The sequence below is a fragment of the Primulina tabacum genome, chromosome 6 (assembly GCF_025594145.1).
Source record: "Primulina tabacum isolate GXHZ01 chromosome 6, ASM2559414v2, whole genome shotgun sequence".
In the NCBI taxonomy this organism is placed as follows: domain Eukaryota; kingdom Viridiplantae; phylum Streptophyta; class Magnoliopsida; order Lamiales; family Gesneriaceae; genus Primulina; species Primulina tabacum.
In genome coordinates this window covers 15,934,934-15,942,605 of record NC_134555.1, presented here as the reverse complement: position 1 = coordinate 15,942,605, position 7,672 = coordinate 15,934,934, and the positions used below count along the sequence as shown (strand labels likewise).

Below are 7,672 nucleotides of genomic sequence, written 5' to 3'. Positions count from 1 at the left end.
TAGCAATTCTTGGATTTGATCTTTTAGTTCTTTCATTTCAGCAGGTGCTAGACGATAAGGTGCTTTAGATATAGGAACAGTGCCCGGCATTAGATCAGTAGAGAATTCCACTTCACGATCGGGCGGAATACCAGAAACGTCCTCGGGAAAGATGCTAGGAAAATCTCTCACAATATCAACATCTTTTAACTTCTGACTGATGGATTCATGTGCAGTAGTGACACAAGCTAGATAAGCTTGGCATCCACGCTTAATAAGCTTCCTTTCACATAGACAGGAGATAATGTGCGGCATTTGTTTGTTTCTTGCCGCCTCGAAGACAAAAGATTTACCACAAGGTGGCATAATAGACACTGATCGCTGACGAAAATCAATCGAAGCTCCATTTGCTGATAGCCAATCCATCCCAGGTATAATATCGAATTCGGGCATAGGAAGCACAATAAGATCTGCCCGCACAAAATCTTTGAATAAACGAAGCTCCAGATTCTTGACAATCTTAGATGTGAGCATTTGATAACCGGAAGGAATAGAAACTTTGAAACCCAAACCCATATCTTGAGAAGTAATATTCAGTCTTTTGATGAAGGTTTCAGATATAAAAGAATGTGTAGCTCCTGAATCTAGCAATGCATAGACAGCTACACCTAGAATGATGATCCTCTCTGCAGTGAAAGATGTCTTTTAAATCTTTTCGTGTTGAAACTTAAGGATTTACTATCATTAATTCCCAAAGTTATATGTAGATTGCGTGTTGAACTTAAGCATTTCTTGAAAAATTGCATTTTAGCCCTTCAATTTTTCGAAATTTACATTTTAGTCCCCCAAAATTTCGGATATTTGCATTATGGCCCTTATGTTTTTGAATTTTTTCATTTTAGTCTTTGAAGATTTCGAAAATCACATTCATTGTCCTTTAAGAATTCGGTAATTGCGTTTTGGTCCCTTAACTTTCGAAAATTACAATTTAAATCCCAAAATTTCGAAATTCTCCCAAATCCCCTTTATTATGATTTTCTTTAAATTTTGGCCCCAAAAATTTTATTTGGAATTCAACCATCCTTAACATAAAATAAGGCACAAATTTAACATCATTTCCCATGGCTTCCAAAATCATAACTTACATCCAACTAGGGTAGAACATGCAACCTAAATTCCACTAGGTTAAATCTTGTTCCCAAATCAATTCCAATAACCAATTTCACATTTCATGCAATAATAAGCAGTATAAAAATGTTCAACGACTAGGTTACCCGTGATGAGTGTAGTGTCTGCCTCTTCCTCAGCTTCCTCGGCATTCATAACATAAGCTCGTGTTGTAGTAGCTGTTTTCCTCTTTGGGCAATCAATAGCTTTGTGTCCAGCCTCCTTGCAGTAGAAAAATTTAAATGATCTCCATTCACATTTGCCAAGATGAAGACGGTTGCACTCCTTGCAAGGTTGCCTTTCAGCAGGCTTTGGTGCTCCAGGATTCTGTGGCTTTTGTGGTGCTTGTTTCTTGACTTGACCTTGGGACTTTTGAGGACCTTGAGGATCTAGGAGGACCTGTGTACGGCTTCTTGTTAGGCTGATTATTATTATTCTGATGCTGATGCCTCTTGCGCTGATTCTCAAAATCAATGTCCCTCAAAGACTGTTCGGTCTGGAAAGCGTAAACGACGGCAGTAGCATAATCCAAAGGTCGCATCATCATAACATTAATGCGAAGGGTAGGTCGTAGGCCATCCATGAAATGCTTAAGCTTCATCGCAGAATCCCCAGCAATAAGGGGTACGAAATGACAACCCCTATCAAACTTTTTCACAAACTCGGCAACAGTCGCGTCCCCCTGGCGGAGAGTCATAAACTCCCTCATCAGTCGTCCTCTAACATCGGCAGTAAAGTTTTTCATAGAATATTTCCTTGAAACGAGTCCAAGTGATAGTAGCAAGGTTAACACTGTGATCGGTTCCCTCCCACCATAAAGAAGCGTCGTCCCTGAATGGATAAGTAGTACACCTCGCTCAATCCGCATCCCCCATATCCAGATAACGAAAGTGTAACTTAAGTGAACGGATCCAACTCTCAGCAGCAAAGGGGTCGGTGGTGCCTAGAAAATTCCTTCGACCCTAGCCTCCGGAACTGATCATAAATATCGTGTTGTTGCCTAGGTGCCTGATATAGGGGGATTTTACTTGTTTTTCTAATCTTATTATGTCGCATCGTGTTACATTTATCATTTAGATTGCATGAATTTTGTATTATTTTAGCATAATTCATGTTTTATTGTGTTCATGCGTCTAGTTGGTGAAAATGCAGGTGAATCGTGCATAAACTGAAAATTAGAGGAAAAAAATTCGAAAGCCATCCGCCCGGGCGCAAATTCACGTCTGCCCGGGCGCCTCCAAGGCGTGAGAGAAGGAGTCTTTGCGAAGGTCATCCACACAGGCGGAAACTTAGGTCCGCCCGGGCGCGTCAGAGAGGAAGTGAAAAAAAATCTGCGAAAGACATCCGCCCATGCGTGCCGATATTTTTGGAAAAAATTTTGGAAGATTCCTTTCCTTAGTTTTGGATATGGGCAATATATATGGTGGGGATCCTTGGATATTTTGGAGGGATTATTCAGACATATTGGAGAGCCGCCACAAGCTTTGGAGAGCACCTTTGCGCTTGGAGTCGAAGAGTCAAAGATTTCCAGGCGTCGTTCCTTGCATTTTCGTCGAGCCTAGTATTTCTAATCTAGTTTTTATCATTCAAACATTGTTTTGTTTATTTTAAATATGAATTCGAGTTGCTAATCCTTCACATATTTGTTGGGATTTATGGGGATCCTACCCCGAACTTTGATTTAAATTAATTCACATATCGATTTCTGATTTATTCTTGATTATACTATTGTTTTATCGTGTTGTTAGAGCGTAGCTAACTTTAATAACAATTTCATATTGCGAGTGAGTTCAAGAGAATAACTTGTGATAGGAACGAATAGTATAATCCGTGGATCTACAATTTAAATAGATATACGAAATTGGATACGCGCCGATAGTTATAGTCCTAAGGGTCGAAAGCTTGGGGATTTCATAGATCGACCTGCAATTCGCTCTTGATAAATAATTAAAGACATTTAATTACTTCATTGAGTTGAATTAGTTTGGCATAGCTCGAGAGAGTGTGTTCAATTGAATAGAAAATCTTGTCGGAAGCATACAGTCACGATCGAGCGAATTAATTAATTCATGAGGGGTAGGTGAACCGAAATTCCCAACAAATCCATTTTTCATTGAATTTTAAATCAACCATTTTTAATATCATATTTCATTATTTAATTATTGAATCTTTTTATTTGCATGTTTATTTGATCATAGTAGTAATAATCAATCAACTAATTTTCGTTGCTAAAGATTTAATAACTGAAAATAATAATTGTCAAACATAGTCTTCGGTGGAACGATACACGTACTCACGTACATTATACTATTACTTGACATCGTGCACTTGTGATTAATTTTTGAGCATACACAATCATATTTTTATTAAGATTCCACAGTGCAAGTTTTGCTCGATCAAGTTTTTGGCGCCGTTGCCGGGGACTGTTAATTCACAATTTTATTTTTAGTTATTTTCTTTAGCATTGTTTCATTTTATTAAGTTAACACTTCATATTCTGTTACAGATATCTCGTCCAGTGCATGCCAAAGTCACTTGACGTAGAGCTTGAGTAGTTTGACCCTGAAATTGAAAGAACTTTCCGCAGGAGAAGACAGCAGCAGAGACTGAAAGAACTGACGGAGAGGCACGAGAACGATCATTAGGAGGAACACCATGATGCTAGACATGTTGAGATGCCATGCCGTATACCGATGCTGGAGTATGCCCAACCTTCTTTGGATGGAGCACGCCCTAGCATTGTGAGGCCTATTGTGCGGGCAAACCACTTCGAAATCAAACCAGCTATAATTCAGATGATTCAGAACAGAGTCCAGTTTGGAGGATGTGCAGTAGATGACCCAAACACGCACATCGCATATTTTCTTGAAATTTTTGACACTTTTAAATTTAATGGAGTTTCTGATGATGCTGTTAGGTTGCGTTTATTTCCTTTCTCCCTACGTGATAAAGCTAAAGCATGGTTGAATTGTTTGCCTGTAGGTTCGATCACCACATGGAAGACATGGAGAAAGCGTTTTTAATTAAATACTTTCCTCCATCTAAGACCATGAAGCTGCGGGCAGACATCACAACATTTGCTCAATTCGATCAGGAGTCTTTATATGAGGCATGGGAGCACTTCAAAGATTTATTAAGAAGATGTCCTCATCACGAACTTCCACTTGGGTTAGTCGTTCAAACCTTTTACTATGGCTTGCTTACTCCTAATCGTACTATGATAGATGCTGCTGCTTGTGGGAACCTGTTGAGATAAACTGCTGAGGAAGGATACGAGTTACTGGAGGAGATGGCTGCTAGCAGCTATCATCCTCAATCTGAAAGGAACAACCAGCGAAGGAGTGCAGGAAGTTCACCAGGTAACTGACCTTTCTGCTATTACTGCACAACTTGATATCTTGAACAGGAAACTGGACGGGTTGAATATGAGTGGCACGGCTATGTGTCTTCAAGAGATATTTTGTGAAAAATGTGGAGGAGAACACTTGTTAAGGAATGTCAAGACAGTGGTCCTTTCTATGCTCCAGAAGGGGCACCTGTAAACCAAGTGGGAGTCCAAAATCGTCCAAGGAATGATCCGTACTCAAACACTTATAATCCTGGATGGAAGCAACATCCCAACTTCTCATGGGGTGGCCAAAGTAGTCAGAATCGACCACAAGGAGGACAACCATACGGGAAACAACCGATGTACGGATTTGATCCTCATAGGGAAGAAAAGTCCAACTTAGAGCAGATGATGTCTAAGTTTATCTCGTTCACTGAAACTAGACTCCAAAATCAAGATGCGTCAATAAAGGGGCTAGAGTATCAGATTTGACAGTTGGTAAAGATGATAGCAAATCGAGAGCCGGGCACCTTGCCAAGTAACACAGAGACCAATCCAAAGGAGCAAGTGAAGGCCATCGAGTTGAAGAGTGGAAAGATCTTAGAGGCTAGAGGAACAGAAAAAACCCGAGCACAGGATGAACAGCCTGAGTCATCAAAAGGTAAGTCTTCCAACTCAACACCAGCACCCATTGCACAATCTAAAATTGTTATACCTCTCCCTTTTCCTGCAACACTGAAAAAAGCAAAACTTGATGCACAATTCGGTAAGTTTCTTGAGATATTTAAAAAATTGCATATCAATATTCCTTTTGCCGATGCTTTCATGAAAATGCCTAGTTATGCTAAATTTTTGAAAGACATATTAGATAATAAGAGGAAGTTGGAGGATCACATGACGGTGAACTTAACTGAATATTGCTCTGCTTTGGTGCAAAACAAAATCCCACCAAAACTAAAAGATCCAGGGAGTTTTTCTATTCCTTGCATGATTGGGGATGTTGTTTTTCACAAAGCTTTGTGTGATCTTGGTTCAAGTATTAATCTTATGCCTTTATCTATATTCAGGAAGCTCGGATTGGGCGAGCCTAAACCGACACAGATGTCCTTGCAACTAGCTGACGGATCCATCAAACATCCACGAGGAGTCAAAGAAGATGTGTTGGTGAAAGTGGGAAAGTTTACATTTACTACAGATTTTGTGGTGCATTACATGGAAGAGGATAGGGAGATGCCTTTGATTTTAGGGGAGACCGTTCCTTGCAACTGGCAAGGCCATGATTGAAGTGCAAGAAGGGAAGTTGAGATTGAGAGTGGGAAAGGAAGAAATCACTTTTACTGTTTTTAACGCTCTTAAGCACACACTGCACACTAATGATTGTTTTATAGTTAATTCATCGGATTCACTTGTGTGTCAAATTGCGCAGGATTCTATGAAGGACCCATTAGAAGCTACGCTCACCATTGAATTGAAGGAGGATGAACTTGATAAAGAAAAATCTTCAAGAGTGGTGTACTGTAATGCCAACCATCAACGGAAGCCAGAAGGGATGAAATTGGAGGACATGGGGGATCGAAGAGATTTCACCCCTCGGAAGTCAAGCATTGAGGAACCTCCAAAACGTGAGCTAAAACCACGACCTCCACACCTGAAGTACGTGTACCTAGAGCGTACAAAGCCAGCACCTGACAAGCACATCACGTCGAGACAATTCAAAGAAGGTAAAGCGGTGCTGCTATACAACTCCAAGCTGCGCCTGTTTCCTGGCGAGCTCAAGTCAAGGTGGACGGGCCCTTACATGATCACCAAGATGTTCCTCTCGTGAGACATAAATGTGAGAGATGAAAAAAATGAGCCATTCACAGTCAATGCTCAACGAATTGAAGAAATATTTAGGTGGCACAGGGGAACGACAAATTGGAGTCACTCGATTCCAAAACAATCAGAACTGAGGGGAACCTGCAGTCTAGATCTCGACTATAAATTGAGAACTAATTTCTTTCCCTCTCTACTCGTTTTAATTTTCTTTTTTGTACTTTTTTTGAATTCTACAGTTTCAGTATGACTATCTTCAGCAGGGGGATGCAGCTGGTGTCCTTCCCCCAGAGGTGCACGAGGAGGACGATCTTTGAGAGGGGAGTCACTTATGTCCCTTATTTTTATTTCTTGCATTTTGTTTAGATCTTTTTTTGTTTATTTCTATTTCTGTTGCATGTTTAGGTCATATTGCATCTGTTTTGTTATGCACTATCTGTCTCTTTTCTATCGTCTGTTGCATTGGGGACACTGTTCGACTTTAGTATTGGGGGTGGATGGGTGTTGTGTTATGTGTCATTTTTTCTTTGTTGGTTTTATTTGTTGGCATTTAGTGTTCGTCATTTTTGCATTGGTGTGTCAGCCGACAGTGTTTGAAGTAGACTTGTTAGCCAAGAATGATTAGGAAGTGATGAGACATGCCCTGTCTGTAGTGTACTTGCACTTCTTTAGCACTTACTGTGGTAAAGACATGAAGTTTTATTTAAAACGTTGAACTCTCTTTGCACAAATGTTAGAACTAGAAGCATGCATGATAAGATGGTGAAAATTTAAAACTAAAGTGGGAAACGAAATGGTTGAAGGTGTAAATTGAACTTGAGGATATTCTCTTGAATCGAGGTATCTATCAGCAGCATAAAAAAAAGAGAAAGTTGGCGATGTAAGGTGTGAGGGAGCCGAATAAAGAAATGAAATCCAATTCCTGGCTAAAGTTGGAGATGTAAGGTGTTGGGGAGCCGAATAAAGGAATGAAATCCTATTTCCTGACTAAAATTGTAAAACATGGATTTGAATCTGAAATGAAAAGTTCTAATATAGTCTTTTCATTACTGTATTCCTATTCAGAAAAAAAAATTAAAAAAAAGAGAAAAATAGTTGCTGATGGATGCTGAGTGCAGAGGAATAGAGGAGAGTAAGATTTACACTAACAGGCTGATTTAAATCTATGACAATGGTTGAAAATAGATCCCTCTATCATTTGTGATGCTAGGACTAACAACACACGCACACGTTCAGGCTTTATTTGAAACGATGTCTAGACCAAGGGAAGTGCGAAGAATTATGCTTTTACATTGATCGACAAGGGAATATGTTGAGTTTCGCTGAGGCTAATTGATGACTAGGAATTCACTGTCGAGCTACTTTGTGTCATGTTCCATTTTT

General features: G+C 39.8%; 1 non-coding gene across 1 annotated transcript; it reads right to left on the bottom strand.

The window, feature by feature from the left end:
- Positions 1-4,199: 4,199 nt before the first annotated feature.
- Positions 4,200-4,305, bottom strand: LOC142550358 (small nucleolar RNA R71). Its single transcript, XR_012821322.1, has one exon. It is a non-coding gene; the product is annotated as a small nucleolar RNA R71 (small nucleolar RNA).
- Positions 4,306-7,672: the final 3,367 nt, after the last annotated feature.